This window comes from Benincasa hispida, unplaced genomic scaffold, assembly GCF_027475165.1.
Source record: "Benincasa hispida cultivar pf3 unplaced genomic scaffold, pf3_genome.v1.1 HicScf923, whole genome shotgun sequence".
NCBI lineage: Eukaryota > Viridiplantae > Streptophyta > Magnoliopsida > Cucurbitales > Cucurbitaceae > Benincasa > Benincasa hispida.
In genome coordinates this window covers 12,872-21,394 of record NW_028327068.1, presented here as the reverse complement: position 1 = coordinate 21,394, position 8,523 = coordinate 12,872, and the positions used below count along the sequence as shown (strand labels likewise).

The 8,523-nt window shown below is 33.4% G+C and overlaps 1 pseudogene; it reads right to left on the bottom strand.

Moving 5' to 3' along the window:
- Positions 1-239: 239 nt before the first annotated feature.
- LOC150029780 (glycosyl hydrolase 5 family protein pseudogene) lies at positions 240-2,416 on the bottom strand (annotated as a pseudogene).
- Between the last annotated feature and the right edge of the window lie 6,107 nt (positions 2,417-8,523).

The following is an 8,523-nucleotide window of genomic DNA, read 5'->3' as shown; positions in this document are numbered from 1 at the left end:
AAATAGAATATGTTTCCATGATTAAGAACTGCGAGTTTTACAACATTAGCAACAATCTCCCACTTGGACTAAAATTTCAGTGGGTTACTAATATATACAAATAAATAATGTTGAGAAAAGAGAAAATACAACGATTACTTATTAACTTCAATTAAATGAGACATACATTTGAATAATAAATTTTCTTGAATTGAAATAAATAAGGTTTCAACATATATATAATTACTTCTTGACTTCAATTAAATGAGACGTAAATTTGATGGAACAAGTGCAAACCATTGGCTTTGTGGATCTTCTTGGCATTGAGAATCATTTGAACACATGCACTTATTAGTCACAATTTGATGGGAATGAGAAGCTCTTTGCAAGCATAAGGCTTGTCCTTGTTTATCCATAGTGGCTAGTTGTAGTTTGGCATTTGAAGCATATTTCCATACACTTTGTTGGCTTGAGCAATCTTGAGAGAGAATTGGAGGGAGCCCATCTCCTACAGCTTTCAAACACAATATAGATCCCGCCAACCTAATAGGAGCACCGTCTTCTTCATGGCTCCAACGGTTAGAGGTCTTACAGCTACTAATTCCTAGTTGATATTTTTTGTTCATTCGCACACACCCACCACTAAGAGGATGGTACATTATGAATGTTGTTGTGAGATTTGAACTTGAATCTGTGTTAAGAGCAATCATTTTGATTCTTAAGTTAGTTAGGATGAAAAAAGTAGAATATAGAAAATTGGTAGAAATAAATCTTCTTCTTAAGATATAAATTGAAAATATTTCAAAAAAATTGTAAGTGGAGAAAAGTAACATATAACTTAAGAAGTTGTACCTTGAAGTTTGGTTTGCAAAAGTTGAAATCTCTGAAGAAATAGTTTAGAGTTTTTTGCTCGTGCAAAATTTGAGTCTAAGACACCAAAGGTTTCCTCAGCATTTTTTACACCTTCTCTATAATAGTAGCTACCTTGCAAAGCCCATAAGCCCCAATCAAAATCATTTTCGGTAAGATAGGTAAAAAAGCAACTTAAAAATCGATTTTGTCCCTCATTTGTGCCTGTTTGGTCGATCCCAAATTCACTCACGAATAGTGGCATTGGGTTTTGTCCTCTGACAAGAAACCCTACTCGGTCTTCAAATCCTTGGTTGACATTAGCACAAAAGGTGTTTAATGGCTTCGACATCCAAAAATCACCCATGTTATTTGTGAAGGAGTACAAGTGAGCCTCAAATACAAGTTTATTGTCCAAGTTGAAGCCCAACGACCTGTTCTTCAAGAAGCTCAGATCGGTGTCATAGCTTAGTCCAGAAACTACTACTAAAGCATTTGGGTTAATTTGGTGAATAAGCTTAGCTCCTTGGCTCATGTATTGAAACCACATCTCCACGTTTTGGTTTGGTCCTCGCGGTTCGTTTCTCAAGCTCATTGCTACCACCTTTTACGTATATATTATCATGCAAATGGTTAGCATATTGTATAAATTCATGATAAACTATAGGTTGTAATACTATTTGACCCCTATAATTTAAGACTAGTTCTATTTTATTCTTGATAGTCCAAATTTAGTTATTAATGGTACTTTTAATATATCTTAGGATTAACACTATTGTTAATTTATGATAAAAATATAAAAGGTATACAATTATATTACTCTCTCTATATATAAATTTTTAAACATATTCACATTGCGTTGAGAAATTGTTCTTATTTTATAAAATTTCGCTAAAACTTAATAGTTAAAATGAAGCCATAAAGAAACTAACAGGAAAATTGAAAAAATGTTGCATTAGTCATCCATAAAACTATAGTTATTTAGAATCTTCTTAAAAAGAAAACATACTTGTGATTTGCTTTTTAGGCTTTGTGCTGCCAAACTGATTCCTGGTAGCCATTCTTGCGGATCGAAGTACCGATCTCCAAAAAAGCCATTGCCATCATCATTGTTACAACACCATCTTGGCTGACTTATATGATTATCAGAAACTACCATGATCCCATGTGCAGCAAGTGAATCAACCACTGCTCCATATGCCTCAACGACTGTCATGTTCAATATAGAAGGGTTGTTTTGAGCTATGCCTCCCATGGCATCCTTCAGATCAAAATTCTCGAAGGATTGTTGAACAGTCAAATTGGCATGGCGTGTGAACATATGAATTGAGTATGTCAAACGCACGCAATTGAACCGCAACTTTGCTACCAACGCGGTGATATTATCAAGCGGCCTGAGATGAAGACCCTCTGGCAACATAGCTTGCATGTGTCCTGGCCAATTTACGCACATTAACTTCACACGTTGGCCTGTTGTGGCGTCGACAATCCATCTTCCATTGGTTGAAAGAGGCAATGGACAAGTGTTCAAAGTTAACAACGCAAAAACACAAACTAAAGCAATATTTTTCCACTGTTGTCCTTCCATTTTTCTCTTGCTTCAAAATTGAACTCTCTTAAGTTTGGATGATGATGCAAAAGAGTCACTTTTTCAATATTTATATAAGTCATCAAGCTATATTAAAATCAAAATAGCTACCAAGATAAGAACTTGTAACAAGTAAATGATGAAATGGTCTAACTAAAATTTGGTTTAAATTCTAAATTAAGGATGATAGTTTAGCTTAATGCTTAAAGTAGACTGTAAGGTAAAGATTAGGATGTGAAGGTAAGTTTACCTGTATTTTTTCTAAATACGAGTTGTATGTAAGGAGTTGTTATTTTTCTTTCCTCACAGTGATGTTAATAAATGGATCACACCAAGGGTTTGTTGTCCTTATTCTCTATCTACAGAATCGATAAATGGATTGCCAATGGTTTAATATTTTCCTTTGGTTTTTTCTCTTCTTGGACTTCTTTTAAGTTTATTACTAATGCGAACTAGACTTGTCTGAATAATTATTTCATTTTTAGTTTTTTATTTATTAAAATTAGATTTGTTTCTTCACAATTTCGATTATGATTTTTACCTTACTTGACATGTTTAAATTTTTAGTCACATTATAAAAATAACAAGTTTCTGAAAACAATTTTTCTTAATTTTCAGAACTTGGTTCCAATTTTTTTAGACAATATTTAGAAAGTAGCGACAACAAAAGAAAAAAAAAACCATTAGGTGAAGTAGAGTGGTTATAAGCTTAATTTTCAAAAACAAAAAATCCAAAACCCAAATTTGGTATCAAACGGGGGCTTTAGTTTATGCCTTTGGTTTTTTTTAAGATTGCATTAATTTCTTTATAATTTCTTTACGGTGGTTTTTATTTTTGCTAAGAATACAATTTGAATGCATAGCTGAATTCTAAAAAGTAACATAAATGTCCACTTTGGCTTTGTTTGACGCTCGAGAATAAGGTTGGTAGTGATAATAATTTGTTAGGGATAGTGGACCTCTACATATTTTTACAATGGTATTATATTATCCACATTCGGCATAACCATCACGACTTCACTATTGGTTTCACCCAAAAAGGTTTTATACTCGTGGACATAGTTGTCCTTTCTTATATACTCATGATCATCTCTTTATTTAACTGATAAAAGACCTTGATCGCAGATCGCATTCCCAACACATTTATTATTTTTCTTAATTTTGTTTGGATTTTGGAATTGTTTCTAAAAAGAATATATATAAAAAAACAGTTTCGTGGATAGAAATAGTGTTTATAAGCTTGATTTTTCAAAAACAACAAAAATTAAAAGGTTAAATGAGACTTTAGGCCTCATTTGATGACCATTCGGTTTCTTTATATTTTTTATTTTTTGAAATTTAAGCTTATAAACACTACTGTATTTTATAAGTTTTTATGTTCTGTTATCCATTTTCTACTAATGTTTTAAAAAAACTAAGACACGGTTTAGAAAATAAAAAAAAAAAATTATTTTTCAAAAACTTGCTATTTTCGTATTTAGAATTTAACTAGTCTCTCAAATGGTGTGTTTAGAGAAGTTGATATGGATAATCTCTTTGATCTGTGAAAAAAAATAAGACTCTAAGTGTCGTAATCGTTAACCAATAAAATCTACTAGAAATAAAAGTTGTGTTGGTTATAAAATGGATCCAACAAAATGTTTGGAAGAAAATATTTATGAATTTAATGAAATTTTTTTAGCAATAGCAACTACAAGGTAGACTACTATAAGAGAGAATCAGACAGTAATTCTTCTTAATTCAGTAGCTGAAAAATATATAGGAATGAAAGGGCGATTAAATATTATTGAGATTGTACTAGACTCACTTCATTCTATATAGAACTTTGAGTTAATTTTTTTTTTTTTTTTTTGGTAAAAAAAGGGAAGAACTAGAAACATTATTCTTTTAAGGAAAAAAATCTAAAAAGTATCTCTAAAAGTCCAATAAAGAGAAAAATAAAATTCCAAATATTACCTTCAATAAAATGAAAGAAAATATTACTGGCAATTACGGCAAGAAGAAAGGCAACACTAAGTATGAGTATCTTGTTCTTAGATGCAAAGATAAATTTGCTTGTTCAATGATTTTGTTTTAGATGAAGCACCCTTTTGAAATTTCTTTGGGAAACAACATTTGCTTCCCCTTCTTTATTTTTCATTAAATATTGGTAACTTTGGAGTTCATTGAGAAGAGTCGTTATGTTGTAATCAACCTTGTGCATTACAGAATTCGTACAAAAAGTTAGAAAACTCTTCCGAAGAGATTCCGTTTTCAAACTAACTTGGCTCTTCTCATCTATGACAGTCCCATTTGCCTCCACTATATTGAAGTGGATCTTCATGTCTAGGACATGTTCTCTAACAAAGGTCCCATCCTTCACACGTGAATTATAAATGTATCTAATATCATCGTTTCGTTCTAATGAGGATGATTGTCCAAACATCCCTTGCAATGACTCCATGATCTCTTTCGCAGTGACCATGGTTTCATGCTTTTTGGTAAGCACATCAGATATGCTTGTCAAAATATAGGCTTTGGCTTGTTCATTAGCCCGGACCCATCTGTCATAGATATCCCAAACATTTTTTGGGAAGAGGAGGATGTTCCTTCATTAAAACAAATCTCAAATGATCAACTACTAGTATTGTGTTTATGTTCGACTTCCAATTTGAATAACCCTCTCCATTGAACTTATCAGAGGCTAAGAGTTGTATAATCGAGTTTGACATGCTGAAACATAAAAAAATTCCATAAGTAAATTGCATCTAAATCAATTTTAGCAAAAGTAATAAAGACCCATATTTTATTATTGCAATGATACTTTAATGAATTAGAATAGATATGTTGGGGTTTGTGCCCTAAAGTTTCGTGTCCTGTAGTTTGTAAACAACTTTGTAAGAATACTTGTGATGTATAATATATATGATATTTACTTCACTTCTTGACTTTGCACATTTAGATGTTTTTATTTTATCACAAACCAATAAACTTAATATCCCATGTTGTCTTTATGTAATTTAAGAATGTATGTAGTGACATACAAGTGGATCATGTCTTAAGTGACAACAAAAATAGTCGGTAGTATATGGATGTAAGAGGGAAACCTTATCCTGGTAACATTACGGACGCGGCCCGCTTTGTGGTATTGTTACAAATGTTGTGACTTGTCATAGATGGTCTGATTCTGATCATTCATGTAGTGGACATGTGAGCGGGGGCGTCCTATACAAGTAGTTTGTATAAGACCTGACCTCGAAGTATTAATGTCTTGTCATATAACTCCGTTCATGACTGAGACTTCAGTTCACTAGGATGACCATAGGTAACATGACCTCAATCCTGAGTGAGTTGGGAACTCTTGCCATTGAGGGCGGTCCTTTGATTTGCATGGGTGCGAGTGGCCAAAGCACCGACTCAAACCTACCACTTTCGGGATTCGTCTGATTTTGGAGCTGGGAACTCTTCACAAGATGGAGTTCACTCCTTCCCCAAAATAGGGGTAAGTAGATAAATTTCTCTCTTAAAGGCTGATCCCGGGGATTGAACGATGTGGCGCCATGCACCTTCTCATGGCACGAGAGGTGTTCACATATAGTAGGACTATGTTGTATTGTTCATTAGGGGGATCAGTGGTACTTAAGGAGGAAAATGTAATTACATGGGCAAAGCGGTAAATTGGCCTGCTATAATTACGAGCATCTGTGAAGGATCATCGTACTGATGATTGGTTGTATCCAATGGACATAGAAATATATCTATGACAAGAAAAGTTTAACTGTTGGTCTTTAGTGGAAGCCTGACAGTTAACGGATGGTGGATATCGTGACTAGAGAGTTTAATAAGCTATTCACGTATCGTTGGAGCTTCGAGCCATAGGTCCATAAGGTCCCCTTCGTAGCTTGGATACAAGTTGAGAGTCAATTTTTCAGTCAGTTTGAAATGTTCAAATTGACAAGAGGGAGTTCGATTATATATGATATAATTGAACTAGTTAGTTATATATGATATAAATAACTTTATGTATGAGATACATTAGTTTAGAGAAAATTGGATATAAATATAATTTATATCTAGTTGAGGACAATACTAGAATTAATATATGATATTAATTTATATGTTATGAATATGATGAGATCACATTCATTGGACGGCTAAAAAGGAAATGGGATGGCGTCTCTTTTGTTTTAATAACGGATGAGTGAATTGAAAGATCACTTTGAGACGCATAAATAGCTCATGGTGTGTTAAGCATGAGATGCACGGACATTGTGTTAAAGAATGTGTCATTGCTTAGAAAATCAGTGCCTATACGATAGTGCCTGCACGATCGATTACCTATACGATATTGCTAAGCGACCACTTATTGATTACACCCTCGCGCGCTATTTACTAAATGATCGTTTACCTTTTCCTAAGCGATCATTTAGCTCCCGATATTTATTAAACGATCATATAGACGATAGCTTAGTTTTTCCTACACGATCATTTAAACGATCACTTAGTTTTTCCTACACAATCGTTTAGGCGATCGCTTACCTTTTCCTACACGATCGTTTAGAAAATCGCTTACCTTTTCCTACACAATCGTATACTTCACCTAAATGATCAAGCATCTTGTGTATACGATAGACGAGCTCATCTCCCACTTGCTTGATCGTTGTGTATGATCTCTTTTCCTCCTCCCCTCTACCAAATCCGAACAAAGCTCAAACTTTGGCTTTTCGCTCCAAGAATACTGAGGGCTCTGAATGGTGGTGTCATCTCTGTTTCCTTCTATTCGGAGACTGTTCGAGTTAGTCAATTGGGTTTTAGATTTGCTGTGAAGAAGAAGTCTTCAACTGGTATGTCGATCTCTTTAGCATTATGAATGCATTTTAGTATGTTTGAATATACATGTGGTAATTCTGTCACAATGAATTGGAAAGATTCGCTACCACTCGTAGGTACTCTTGAATAAGAGTTCCTTCAAGATGCTACCGAGGGGCAGTTAAATACTCCTTCACTAGAGCAAGACAATCTTGACCAAATACTATATCCAGAATAACCCTTATTCCTATAGTCATTTAGTTATTGTTTTTGGTTAGGAACATACAAACACTTAGTAATTCTTGTAAGTGTGACCCTCCATTTTTAGATTTCATAGAACGGTGTGAATATTCCTCCGAATAGGAAGACAATGTTCAAGTTGAAACTAAGAAACCCTATTCATTTCTAAAGTTTGGATTGTTTTGAATCCTATGTTACAACCCTCCAAGGGGATCGCCGTAAAAACGACTACCTAGTGCTGCCTAAAAACGATAGCAGACACAACATATCTTCACAATGGTATTATATTATCGACTAGCAAGTGTCAAGAATAAGGTCTGTTGTGATAACAATTTGTTAGGGACAGCGGACCTCCACATATCTTCACAATGGTATTATATTATCCACTTTCGACATAACCCTCATGACTTCGCTATTGGTTTCACCAAAAAAGGTTTTATACTTGTGGACATAGTTATCCTTTCTTATATATTCATGATCATCCCTTTATTTAACTGATAAAAGAATTTGATCGCATTCCCAACACTTTTATTATTTTTCTTAATTTTGTTTGATTTGCAATCGTTTCTAAAAAGAATATAACAAAAAAAAGTTTTGTTGATAGAAGTAGTGTTTATTAGCTTGATTTTTCAAAAACAACAAAAATTAAATGGTTAAATGAGACCTTAGGCCTCATTTGAGAACCATTTGATTTTTTTTATATTTTTATTTTTTGAAATTTAAGCTTATAAACATTACTCTATTTTATAAGTTTTTATGTTCTGTTATTCATTTTCTACTAATGTTTTCAAAAAACCAAGTCAAGTTCTAGAAAGGAAAAAAAAAACGTATTTTCAAATTTGCTATTTTTGTATTTAGAATTTAACTAGACTCTCAAATGGTGTGTTGAGAGAAGTTGATATGGATAATCTTGATGACATGCAGACATGCATGCCATCTTAGGCCTTTTATTTAGAATTATGAAGGCTGTTAAGCAGAATATACGGCAATTATGTTAGGAATTCATGAGAAAATGAGCTTGCGGCGTTCAACATTGAGAATCTCGGCTAATCCATTATTATGCGTTATTATTTGTTCAA